Source organism: Manis javanica, chromosome 13, assembly GCF_040802235.1.
Source record: "Manis javanica isolate MJ-LG chromosome 13, MJ_LKY, whole genome shotgun sequence".
In the NCBI taxonomy this organism is placed as follows: Eukaryota; Metazoa; Chordata; class Mammalia; order Pholidota; family Manidae; genus Manis; species Manis javanica.
In genome coordinates, this window is record NC_133168.1 from 65,355,679 (window position 1) to 65,368,020 (window position 12,342).

The following is a 12,342-nucleotide window of genomic DNA, read 5'->3' on the forward strand; positions in this document are numbered from 1 at the left end:
AAAACTCATTATATGATAAGTACTCAAATTCTCTTTGCCAATTTGTTGGGTTTTTTTTTTCAGATATTGTATAATCAAGCCATAAGTGCAGCATCTTTGGCCAGAAAGAAATTTTTTTGGAAGTCATCTCAGCCCATCATTTTTGGATGAAGAGTCCCAGTCCACATGGGTGGCTGATTTGCCTGATACATACTTAAATGGCAACAGAACCCACGTGCTCCACCGAGACCGAAAGTCTAGGTTGGGATATTCTAGAAATTAATTGACTTGACAAAAGTGCTTTTTCAACATTGGTCTACCACAATCGATGTAAAACCATGTTGTTGTTTTTTTTGTTTTTTTTTTGAGAGGGCGTCTCATTTATTGATCAAATGGTTGTTAACAACAATAAAATTCTGTATAGGGGAGTCAATGTTCAATGTACAATCATTAATCCACCCCCAGCCTAATTCTCATCAGTCTCCAATCTTCTGAAGCATAACGAACAAGTTCTTACATGGTGAACAAATTCTTACATAGTGAATAAGTTCTTACATGGTGAACAGTGCAAGGGCATTCATTACAGAAACTTTCGGTTTTCATCACTCATGAACTATAAACAATCAGGTCAAATATGAATATTCGTTTGATTTTTATACTTGATTTATATGTGAATCCCACATTTCTCCCTTTATTATTATTATTATTTTTAATAAAATGCTGAAGTGGTAGGTAGATGCAAGATAAAGGTAGAAAACATAGTTTAGTTAAAACCATGTTTTTATTAGGAGGAAATGTGTTTGAAATAAAAATTTGAGTAGGTAATACAGGCACTAAGACAAGCCAAAAAAACACCCTCTCTTTTCCTCCCAGCCAGCTGTCTCTCTCACTGCCGGTAAATAGTATAACCAGTGTATGCATGTCATTTCAGACATGCTCTATGTCTTTACAAATATAACTGCATATTTATTTTTCCATACAGGAATAATAACATATCTATGTAACCATAAACTTCAAATCTTATTTCTGTCAAGCTGACTCCCAAGATTCAGTCATTCAACTCAAAGAAGATACTTCTTGTGATCCTAAAAAATCTTGAACAGACTCTTACTCTTGGTGTTTGTTCTGACCTCACTTCATATATGGGTATTGATCTTGCATTCACTTAGCATGATAAAGAGCATAAATGTGATGAGGGAGAGGAGTAAAGAGACGTCTGGTTATCATTTAACCACACAACTCATCTTGGAGGCCTGAGAATGATGATTTTATTTACTCCTAGCTATGAGGCCCACTCAGGACAGACTGTGTCCACAGTACTCCCGGGAGCGTGTGTAAGTATGTGAGTGGGAGGGGAGAGGGGAACGCTCACTTGGGTGGGTCTGGACGCCTCAGCAGGGGACCACATGTAGCATTACTTCGAAGTATCCCCTTTCTCATCCAGTGGCCCTCCAACACTGTATAGAGAAGAATTCTCTGCAAAGGGAATTAACAGTCACCCTCGTACTCTTGACCAAAACACCGGAAAGGTCCTCATCAATCCGTATTTAGGTCCAATATGGGAGGGCTCCAGCATGCATGTGTGGAAGCCACAGTAGTTCAGGCTCACCTGAATGGAACTTAGCAGCATCCCCAATCCATCCTAAGCACTTGGGTAATGAATATGGTCATTGCTGTAAGAAAGGTACAGAAAGGCTGTGGGAACCAGGGGGAAAACTGACTCGTCCCAGGGGGAGGAAATGCCAGAGGCAGTCATGTGGGCTGTAACTGTGCCCACGTGCTAACAGCATTACACTTGGCACAGTCTTGAAAAAAATAAATAATTGAGAGTATTTCTGGCGTCCCCAGACTGCTGGTCCACCTGCCTCTCATCCTGAGGACTATCTCTTCTCCCACTTAGCAGAACAGTTGGATGCCAACAACTGGGCCTCATCTCTGGACCTTCAGCCCACTTGCAAACCACCCCACATCCTCACCTAGTCTTCCTCCCTGCCCTGGCCATGACAAAAGAGGTGTCCCTCTGTTGGTCTGATCTTTCTACCTGTGCTGTGGATCCTGTCCTGGGGTCCCCAGCCGTCATGTATTCCCTCACTTCTCTTGAATGTGGCTGCAGCAGGCAGTTGTGCTTTCCAAATCCTCCTTTTTTTGGATAATCCCATTGCATTTCTTTTGAAGAATTGTACACACACACACACACACACACACACTTCAAGGGATCCTGGTGGAACTTGTGTCCCCCTTGCACCTCTGAGCAGTGAGAGCTTATGCCAAGCCATTCAGACTCCATTTCCCCAGAATTGGGGCTCTGGAGCTGAAAGGCAGGCACGTAAGAGACTGGAACTGAACTGTCTGTTGGTGGTGCTGACAGAGCCTGTGAAGGTTAGCAACCGTCTCGCCGTCTCCACTGCTACTGTGCTGTCCAAGCCACAGCCATGCCAGTTCTGCCTGGATTGTTCTGTGGCCGCCTTTCCTCCTCCCATCCTTGCCCTCCCCTTGCCATCCAGCTCACACAGCCTGAGTGACTCTTGTGGACTGTTTGTGTCCCCCCAGTTCATCTGTTGAGCCCTTCCCCACATTGCAGTAGTAGTAGGAGGTGGGGCCTTGGGATTAGACGAGATTCTGTGGATGGAGCCCCCAGGATGAGCTTCGTGTCCTAAGAAGAAGAGCTGCCAGGGTGTCATCTGTTGCTGCCCCGTGAGGATGCAGTGAGAAGGCTGTGCTCTACCAGCCAGGATGAGGGGGGGTTCTCACCAGAAACTGAGTCCTGCCAGACCTTCAAGCCTCCAGAACTGTGAGAAATTAAATTTCTGTTATTTAAGCCCCTCAATCTACAGTGTTTTATTTTGGCAGCCAGAGCAGATTCATAAAGACATTGTTAAAACAAGGCAGATCATGCCACTCCTCTGCTCAAAACCCTCCAGCGGCTCCTTTGCAATGGCCTGCAAGGTTGTATGTGATCGTCCCCCATTTCCTATCTGGTCTCCCTTCTACGTTACTGCCTTCCACCTCTAATTCAGCCTTACAGCTCTTCTACTGGTCCTGAGACCCATCCGTCGGGCTCTCACTTCTGGCCTTTGTAAGGCTGGGGGAGGCTGTTTCTGGAATGATTGGTAGTCACTCCCCAGAAAATGTGTAAGACTAACTCCCTCCCGTCCTCTCTCTACAGGACTCTGCTCAAAGGTGGCCTCTCAGGGCCTGTCCTGACTCCGTCACCTATGACTGCACCCTCGTTAGCCTTCATCTTTGCCACCACTACTGATGGCTGTACCTGCTCCATTTTTGTCTCTAGCATCGATCAGCTTCTACCATATGTTTAGTTTCTTCTTTATTACGTTTAACTTTCTTTGTTATTGTTATTACCTGTCTCCTGCTACAAATGAAGGTCCAGGGATGCACAGATCTGCTCTCTGATGATCCTGAACCTCTACACTTGACACAGTATTCGTTGAAGGAATGACTGTTCCTGAATCACATGCCCTGGATCCTAAGTGTTAAAACTGGAGATGATGTATTTTATTCTCAGGTGATAGGTGAGGAAACAGAGCCCCAGAGAAGTTACAGGGGTGTCTGAAGCCACATACAGATGGCTGATGACAGACCAAATCAATAAAGAGGCAAATCCTCTCTCCCTAGCATAGGGAAGCAAAATCTGTCACCCCAAGATGGGCCGTTTGGATTATTCTGAGCCGAAAGCGATCAAGACCCAAAAGACTCAAGAACCCTTCCAAAGTGCCTGAAAGAATTTGGATGGAGGATCTGCTCCAGGAAGGAGCTGTCACCACAGATAACTACAGTGTAATATGAAATTGAGGCAGTACACTGGGAGGAACTATCAAACTTTGTTAAAATGTGTACTATTTTATTTCTATTCTATATGGCCCAGGGAACATGTGTTTATCAAATATTTACTCTTTTTCATCTTCCTGTGAATTGCTTTCCGTCTCTCGGAAGTTCAAGACCCCTACTCCCTTGTCCTTAGTTCAGAATGACACATATACCTGATTGCTCCTGTCTTTGGAATCTCTCACGTGTATGTGGATTCCTCATATGTCCATAATTAAATTAGATTTTCCCTGTTAATCTGTCTCATGCCAATTTAATTTTTAAGCCAGCCAGAGGAGGCTTGAAGGGTAGAGGGAAACTCTTCCCAACACTATCAAAGGCTTCACTGGAGCATGTGAACATCTGTGGTAATAAAAAGAAATCAGAGCAAACCAGAAGATGCTGGAAATACTTCTGGCCAACAAGCCGTTGCAGAGGGAGCAGCTTCTGCAGCGTGCGACCACTAGAGGGCACTGATGCGACAGAATGAAGGCCGAACGCAGCCAGGCAGAGGGCAGAAGGCGGAGGAACTTCCCAGGGAGGAAAGAGACCATCCTCAGAGCTGCCAGCCTCCAAACGAAATGCAGTGGTGGGAGAGAGAGCAGGATCTCCGCGATTATTCAAGTTTCCTGAGAGCCCTTGAGCCTCATAACCAAACCACCTACTAAAACACCGTTGTAGAACGTTGCTGGGTGAACTGGTAAAACTTGATAAATATTGTGGAGCCTTCACTCTCTACTCATTACTCTTAATTCCCAGAGCAGGATGATTGCTGCGTCTCTGGGGTTGGGTGTCAGCTGCCCCCTGACATCACACGAGCAAGTTAGGATAAGGAAGTGGTTAGGTGACAAAGTCCTAAACTAGATGTCAACACTGAAATGGGAAACCAGATTCCTTTTGTGTTTGAATGACATTGCTCACAGCCTAGAATGGTCTGACATTGTAAGAGCAGCAGCCACCATTCAGTGCAGATGCTCCCTGAACTTCTACATGCTCTGTGCCCATGCAGTGGACATGCTCTGTGCCCATGCAGTGGATACTGTGAACCTCACTTTACAGCTGAGGGACCTGCAGTCACAGAAGGGCAAGGAGAAGACGTGAGATCTAGCCTTAGGCCATTTTAGCCTAATACTCTGTGGCTTCTCCACTGCTGACTGATTCCCTGGCCTCAGCCTGAGTGGCCTATTGAAATCACCTGGTGAGTCATTCTGGGTTCAACCAGAGCAGTGCAGCCAGTAGAGCTATGTATTAAGAGGCTTATGGCACAGATCTCGGCAAGTCTGAAATCTACAGGGCAGGCTGTCAGCAACGGCAGGCCGTAACTCTCGGGCGTGCTAAAGCTGCTGTCCACAGGCACCGTTTCTTCATCATCAGGAAACGAAGTCCTGCCCCTAAGGCCTTTCAATGGATTGAATCAAGTGCACCCAGATTTAGTTTCCCTTACTTAAAGACAACTGATTATGAACTTTAATCACAGCTACAAAATACCTTACCACAACACCTAAGTTATTGTTTGCTTAAATACTTGGGGACCGTAGCTGTCTTCGTTCAGGCTGCTGCAACAGAATACCATCAACTGAGTGGCTAAACAACAGAAATTTCTCACAGTTCTGGAGGCTGGGAGTCTGAGATCAGAGTGCCAGCATTGTCATGTTCTGGTGAGAGCCTCTTCAGGCTGCAGACGGCTGACTTCTGACTTATTGTATTCTCACGGAAAGAGTGAGAAGAAGCAAGCTCTCCCACATCTTATAAGGGCACTCATTTCATTCATTAGCGCTCTACACTCATGACCACTTCTAAAACTAATAACCTCCCAAAGGTCCCACCTCCCAATACCATCACAATGTGGAGTAGATTTTCACAATACAAATTCAGAGGGAACCCAAACGTTTAGTCTGTAATAGTAGCCTAGCCAAGATGACACATTAAATCACCACTGTGCCTTGAAAGATTTTGAAAAGCTGGTTTCTTGGCCCCCACCCAAAACCAGTTGAATCTGAATCTCATGGCGGAGACATGGACATCCATTTTCTTTCTTTTTCTTTTCTATAAAGCTCCCCAGGATATTCTGATGCATAGTGAGGGTTGAGAAATATGAGTACTGTCAGCGAGCGAAGGGCCATTGGAGTTTGGATTGAGCCACCAGGACTTGGTTTACCATGTTGGGGTCACATCAATGCCCATCCTACAGAGAGCATGTGCTGGCTCTGTGCTTGCTCTGTGATCCTGGCCAGGTCCCCCCTCCACCCAGCCTCAATGTCACCATGTGGGAAAGGAGAAGAATAGGGAGAAAGGTTCCATTTACCCCACTGACCTTTACCCAGCAGCGATCCCAGAACGTCAGCCATGTCAGAATCTCAGTTTTGTTTGGCTTCCTTCTTCCCAGTCTCGGGATGAACTGTGATTGGCCCAAACCAGTCCTGACAGTGTCAGCCCTCTTCCTTGGGTCCCTTCCTTCGACAACTCCCTTTACAGCCAGCAGGGGGCAGAGGACTCACTTCTGGCCCATGAGACACCAGCAAAGTTGACAAGGGCCTTTGGGGTAATGCTTCTCTCACAAACAGAAACCCCTCCCTCTGTGCCACATGCAGCAGTGAGAGGACGAGAGCCCAGTATGATGGCAGCCCCATGTGACCCAAGTCGAGGAACACAAGCCCACGTGCAAAGAGGAAATTTAGAAGGCTAGACTTCTGGAGCCAGGGTACCATTTCCTACCTGTGATTATAAAATATTTGCTGAGGACACCTGCCCTGATTAGCAGTAGTCAACGGAGGGAAAGACAATGATTCTGCAGCTGTCTCATCCCAGAGATTTGGTATTTGTCAGGCTGACAGTAGGATTTGGAGACAGACAATTCTCAACTCAGTGAGCCACCTGAGCATGTCCTCCATCTCATTCTAGGTGCCTGGAAACCTCTTTTCAGTACAGGCTCTTCCCGAAAATAACAATCGATCCTGAAAATAGCATTTAAGGTCCTCCACAATACAGCCATTCCCTACCCCAGTCAGATGTGCCATGTCTCTTCAATGTCTCTGGAATGTTCCATGGTGATAACTCCTGTTCATCACAGATTGAATTTCTTTCCCAACGTAGAATCCTCTCCTCGTCCTTCTCTGTCTGAATCCCATCATCTGAAGTTCAACCTCCTCCAACAAGACACGAGTAACTCTAGTCTATACTACCCACTTCCCACTTCCTGACAACCCAGAGCCCTTCTCACGGTGTCCTTGGTTAAAGCATTTGGGCTCAGAATTATAGGAACACCTTTAGGGCAGCGTCCAAACACCAACTCAAAACTGCAATGCATCTCATTTCTTTTTATTTTTTCCAGTGTTACTGAGATACAATCGACATACAACGTACTTATTTAATATATAGAACATAATGATTTGCCATATTCTATTTATTGCAAAGTGATCAGCACAAAAAGTCTAGTTAACATATATCACTTCACATAATTACAAAATGTTTTTCCTTGTGATAATTTTTAAGACCTACTCTTGACAACTTTCAAATATACAAAATACTATTGTTCACTATAGTCAGCATGATGTATATTGCATCCCTAGAACTTATTTGTCTTATATGGAAAGTTTGCACCTTCAGACCACCTTCACCCATTTTGCCCACTGCATCCCCTGCCTCTAGGAATTACCAATCTGATCTCTATTTCTATGAGTTTTTTTAAATTCCACATGTGAGGAATTGTCTTTTTCTGTCTGGCTCATTTCATTTAGCATAAGGCCCACAAGGTCCAACCATGTTGTCACAAATAGCAGAATTTCCTTTTTATGGCTGAATGGTATTCCAGTGTGTATGAATGGTACTCCAGTGTGTATTTGTACCATGTTTTCTTTATTCGTTCATCTGTTTATGGATGCTTAAGTTGCTCTCATGTCTTGGCTATTGAAAATAATGCTGCAATGAACACAGGAGTATAGATATTTCTTTAGGAAAGTGATTTTGTTTCCTTCTGATACATACCTGGACATAGAATTGCTGGATCAAATGGGGCTCATTGCTCTCCTTATTTCCTCTTAATAAATCAATTCTTCACAAATTAATTCAAAACCATTTTTGAAAATGCCACACATTGCCGGAGGGTCTGATCAAGGACAGTTTGCTGTCTCTCACACATACTTCTCAGTTTCCTTAAATATGTCATTCATCTAAAGGGCCAGTCATAGAAATAAGAGAGAATACTGCTAACAACTTTAAGCGTGTTCCGTCTCTGAAAATAACTAACCAGTCTGATCTCTTTCACCATGTTGGGATAGTCTTTTTCTGTTAACTTTAATTGCTTCAGTTCCCACCTACCCCAATTACAAGGCATCCTGTACCTCTCCCTAAGACGTGCCTGAAGAAACTGCCCAAGTGCCTCAGGATTTCCTCCACTCGAAGAGGCCTCTCTTGCTTCCAAACAATAGGCCAACATTAGTGCCAGAAAAGTCAATTCTGGACAAGTTCCAACTTTCTGCCATCATCATTTCTTGTTACAGGGTCACTGTTGAAAACTGTTGCCCTATTGTGCAACGTGTCTTTGCTTTTACCCCTCCAAGTGAACTCAAAAGCCATAATGGTGTTTTATTTTGCAGGAGAACAAAAGACAATCCCAGTCTCTCCAGAGTTATGTCTGTTTGGGGCTGAAAGCCCCAGAGAAGGTTTACCTGAGCCCCACAGGAGGCTCTCTTTGTCTGGGTGGAGCACTTTGAGCCCTAGTCCAACAATCCGCCAAAAGCAGCTCCCAAACAGGCCTTCTGGTGGGGCGACTGGGCCCAAGTTATCTTCCAGACACTCTTCTCTGGAACCGGCTTCCTGCTGGGGGTCCTTGGTGTCCTCTCCCATCTCACCCACTTCAGTCTAAGACGTTCGGTCACATTCCATTCTTGAAGGGGAAGGACTTAGAAGACGCTACCTCTTTCTTTCTCAGGTGGCAACTGGGTCCCTGTTCAAATTTACCTACATTCCTCCCGAAGATAACAACCGATGTAGGGAAACTGAGATCCAGGGACTTGCAGGGACTCAGAAGGCCAGGTGGGGCTGGGGCTGGACCCAAGAAAGCCACGGGAGGCAGGCTGCTCACACACACCCCTCTGCCACACTGATGGCTGGGAGGCAGGCTGCTCACACACACCCCTCTCCCACACTGATGGCTGGGAGGCACCGGCCTGTAGATGCAACGCCCGGGCCATCACGGCCTGTTGGAAGGTCGAACCCCGCCACCCACTTGTACTCTTCATATGGCTCTTCTGAGGTTAGTTTTAGTCCCTTCGGCTGACACCAGCTCTCGCTGAGCTCCAAGAAGCCTCTCTTCGGCTTCCATCGCTGGTGCCAAGTTGAAAATATATTTCAAAGGGGTGTGTCTGGAGCAGTTTGTAATGGTGAGGCGGAAGGGAAGGAAAAGAAGGGGGAACAGATGAGAAGCTGCCCTAGACCTGGGGCCTGAGCCTCTCGGAGAAGCCCCCTTTCTCCCGGTCTGGGTTTGTTGCCTCGGAACTGCTCACTGCCTCCAAAGCAGCCAGAGTGTCTGTCAGGGGCCCCCTTGGGACAGATTAGGGCCCCACATCCGCGAGCTGCAGCTCCCTGCAGAGCCCGCCGCTGCGTGCAGAGCAGTTTCAGTGCCGTCCTGCTGGACACAGGGACAGTGTGTGAATTTCTTCCATTTTCCTACGGGAGGTTCCAAAGGTTTTCCAGTTTTGGCCTCAGTTCAGGGCCTTGGCACCACTCCGGGGAGGAGTTTCATTTACTTTGGCACCTGGGCGCTTCCTGTTTGGTCCCAGGCTCGGAATGTATGGAATAGGGCGTTGTTGGGCGGCACACCGGAGTACCTCCCTGCGCTGTCAAGACAGACGGAGACTGTCGTGCCCAAACCATTCCAGGCCCTCCCATTCCTGCTCCCCCGGTGGCTTTGAGGTTGAAGGGGGTTGCCCACAAAACAATGTTTGATGAGGGGTTCACGTTGGTTGGATCACGAAGAATGTTACAAATACTCACATGTTCCTTGCAGATTATTTCCTCCCCAGAATTAGAGAAAATGTACAGTGTCCATTTTGGGGAATCTATTCAAAGGGGGAGTGAAAGAATGATATCCCCAAGTCAAGAAAGCAGATCTTTTCTTCAGGATCATGGTTAGGACAGCCTGGTGGGGCCAACTGTGTGCCTGATATGGGAATCCTGGTTTTGCTCCTAACACTCTCAAAATGTACGCATTGGACAATTTACTCTTTTATTTTTGGCAGGGGAAGGAAAGGAGGACTTGCCAGTGCCCATTACCTTACCACAGGCCGTCCCAGAAGCGTATTAATTACTTGAGGGCCACGAGGGCTACCCAGGCCATCAGCCCCAGCTTCCCTCTCCCATTGTCTGCCCTGGAAGGCCGTGGGTTCTCATTCGGGGCAGCTCTCAGCGCCTCTCTCTCCATCAGCATGGCTGGAGACAGCCCCGCATTTCACCCAGAGGCCTCCCCCTGTATTTCCTCCTGCCAGATTCCTCAGGAGCGGAGCGCTGAACCCCACCAGTGCTGGCATTGTCCTCGGCATCTGCTGACTCCCTTGGGCTGTGGTGCTGGCAGACGGTGCCTCATACCTCATAGGACTGCGTTTCTGTCACAGTTTCCCCTCATTCATCCCCCAGGGAGTTCCCAGCTCACTCCTCTCAGAGGCTTGGCAACCAGAATTAGCTTTCAAATGTAGTCGCCTTATGGAATTTTATAAACTGTTGTATTCTCGTTTTTTTCACTACTTGGCATTTTTATGACTTTGGCAGGGAGTGGGCCTGGGGGAGAAGTGTGCTGGAGTGGGACATGGTGGAAATCATGCTCCTTCTCAAGGGTGATGACAAGAAACCTGACCCTTATTCTCTTCTCTTGACTTGATATGTGTTGCTCATATTTCTGTAAAACAGAAGATAAAACACTATAAGGTAAAATATTAGGTAAAACCCCTAAAAATGGAAGGTGACCTGAAGTTTGGAAGGTTTCATTTTCATAGTTTAAAGTAAAGCATTTTGCTTGCCATTTTTTTTCTTTTTCTTTTTTTTTTTGGTGGGTGAAAGCATTTACTTTGAATATATCTGCCTTACACACATTCATTTTCTCTAGTTTTATTGAGACATATTGACATATAATGTTATCTCTGCTTTAGGTGTGCAACATGGTGATTTGAAATCTGTATCTGTGGTGAAATGGTCACCACAATGAGCTTAGTTAGCATCCATCATCTCACATAGTTACAAATATTTTTTTTCTGGCAAGAACTTTTTAAGATCTATTCTCTTAGCAACTTTCAACTCCTGTCACTTTTTTTAATGGGATGAATGGGCCCCCAGCCTCCCTGTTCCCACAGCACCAGGGCCGACTTCGGGGCCTCTGTCGTTTTCATGCTGCACTGTGATTGTTTGCCTGCTTGCCTGAGTCCCTCACTAGACTGACTCCCAGAGGCTTGGGAATCCATTGCTGGAGGGTCCATTGCTGGAGGAAGGGGCTTCTCTTCCTAGTAGCCAGCATGTTCCGTTTTTTCTTGTTGCTCTTATGCATGGCTACCAGTGATGTGGAGGGTAGGAGCAGGCATCCACTGGTGCTCACCCCCATCAAGCTTCAGTGGCACCCCGAAATTCTTAGTGAGCTCCATATTGCCCTTTCCTGTCCACTAGCTCCTGCAGGAGGCCTTCAGCTGCCAGCTTGAAAGAGAAGGGCTCTGTTTCCAGGCAGCCTCAGCCCTGTGTCTTGGACCAGTTCTGGACATGGGACAATCCAGCCAACTAGTCTATCATCCACAGGGCTACAGCCACACCTTCCCCAGTGAGGCCTGAATTCTAGTAGGGTGCCATAATGAAGTACCATGAACTGGTGGATTGAACAAAGGAAATTTATTGTCTCACAGTTCTGGGGTCTGGAAGTCCAAGGTGAAGGTGTTGACAAGTTTGGTTCCCTCTAAGGGCTGGGAGAGAGGCTCAGCTCCAGGCTCTGCCCTAGCTTGTGGTTCACTGGCATTCTCTGGCATTCCTTGGCTTCTGCCACGTCACCTGGGTCTCTGCCTTCACCTTCATGTGGCTCTCCCTGTGTGTGTCCGTGTCCAAATGTCCTCTTTTCATATATGACACCAGTCGTTCTGACTAGGGGCCCACTCTACTCCACTGTAGCCTTAGCCTAACAACTGCTTACATATGCAATGACCCTATTCCAAAATAAGGTCATATTTTGAGGTATTGAGAATTAGGATTTCAACCTATGGATTTTGGGGGACACAAGTTAACCCATAACACCTCCTCTTAACTCTGCTCCTTCCTTCAGCACTCTGTCTCTCAGCCTTGGGCTCTCTTTAGAGATATTTTTTCCCCCTTTGTAGCTAACCCCCTGTTAATAGATCATTGTTCTCTATACTGAACTGTTAGTTACAAAGTTTTGAATGGACAACACAAATATAGGTATATTTATATATTAACAAATTATGGAATTTTATTACTATACCAATATACTCTACCCATTATGAAACATAAACCAGATTTTAAAGTATGAGATGTTGTATATCAACTATATTCCAA